At 28.1% G+C, this 1,434-nt stretch overlaps 1 long non-coding RNA gene across 1 annotated transcript; it reads left to right on the plus strand.

The window, feature by feature from the left end:
• Positions 1–425: 425 nt before the first annotated feature.
• Positions 426–1,114, plus strand: LOC131663010 (uncharacterized). The gene is made up of 3 exons (XR_009301819.1): positions 426–620; positions 744–809; positions 896–1,114. It is a non-coding gene; the product is annotated as an uncharacterized LOC131663010 (long non-coding RNA).
• The last annotated feature ends 320 nt before the right edge of the window (positions 1,115–1,434 follow it).

Below are 1,434 nucleotides of genomic sequence, written 5' to 3' on the forward strand. Positions count from 1 at the left end.
GCGCTATCGGCAATAGGTTTTGCTTGGGATTTGGCGTATACACAGGTACCTGACAGACTTGCAATTGTTTATAGCCATTTTACACTAACAAATTGACGTCTGACAAAAAAACGTTATATACATTTCTTTCATGTTTTTTCCCGTAGAATCTATTGCCGCTATCAGTTTTTTGAAAATAATAACTTTTTGATAATTTGTTTAAATAATTTTTTATAAACATTTGAAAATGGCAAAAGAAAAAACACGGGTATTTTTTTTACGATTTAGCTACGGTTGGCATAGTTAGTTTGGCGCTATCTTTCCCAGGTTTGGCCTGGGCCTTAATGGGTTAAGGTAAGGTACTATAGGTATGAGTATTCTCATCCGCCATCTTCGTGCCACAAGGAGCAGATGCTAGTAGTAGCCAGTATAGTAAACACGTTTGTTTACGGTCAACAAGATTGAAACTTTTGTTGATAATTGTATTGAATTTTATTTAAAACATTGTCTGATAATAAATTTAAATAGTTAAAGTTTCAACTGATAATATTGAAAGAAAGATTTAACTGAAAAATACCACTCAGTGATTGAATTATAAATACGTATAACCTCTCTATCCAAAAAATTCCAGTAATAATTTGGTGAGTAATGTTTTAACATTATTACTTATTTATAAAAGTCATTGTAGTTTTTTAGAGATATATATTAATGTAATAAATAATGTATTACGAATGTAAGCTTAATAAATAATTTTTTTTTAATAGATGATAAACATGCCAGTAAAAAAGGAAAGTAACGACAAAAGATCATTTGCTGCTACAACTACAATGGTAATGTGTTTTTAAATACTTATGCTTTGAAAATAAATGTGTAAAATGGTTGTAAATATAAATAATAATAATCATTTATTTTTCAGAAGCATAAAAGTAATGAAAAATCTGTTGACGAGGAGACCATTATGTCTTTGCTTGCTGAAAATCGCTCTTTGAAGGATCAAATACAGAGAATACATGCAATTTTGAGAGAACATAAAACTTATCCAGCAGCTTCAGAATATTTAAAGAACTGCAAGATTCGCTAACTATGAAATAATAAAGGAAGCGTGGTTAAAATTGTACATACCTTCAGAACAAAATAATTTGTATATACCAGTACCATATTTTTTGGTAAAAGATTATGTGAAATAATAATCATGTGAACCAGTAAATAAATTGTCAGAATTGTACATTGGAAATGAAATAAATTTGTATTATTTTATAATTAAATCTGTTTTAAATTTATTTGTCACATCATAAAACTACATTTATGAATATAAAAATAACAATATATTTCAACGTTAACACATGCATCAAATGCATAACTTAAATAATTTAATATTACTTTACAGTGGAAGATCCATACACAGTGGTACGACTTTTGTAGTTCTCATAAAAATTTTTTACGCAGTAAGAACGC

Source organism: Phymastichus coffea, unplaced genomic scaffold (genome assembly GCF_024137745.1).
Source record: "Phymastichus coffea isolate CEN01 unplaced genomic scaffold, Cenicafe_Pcof_1.1 PCOF00029, whole genome shotgun sequence".
In the NCBI taxonomy this organism is placed as follows: Eukaryota; Metazoa; Arthropoda; class Insecta; order Hymenoptera; family Eulophidae; genus Phymastichus; species Phymastichus coffea.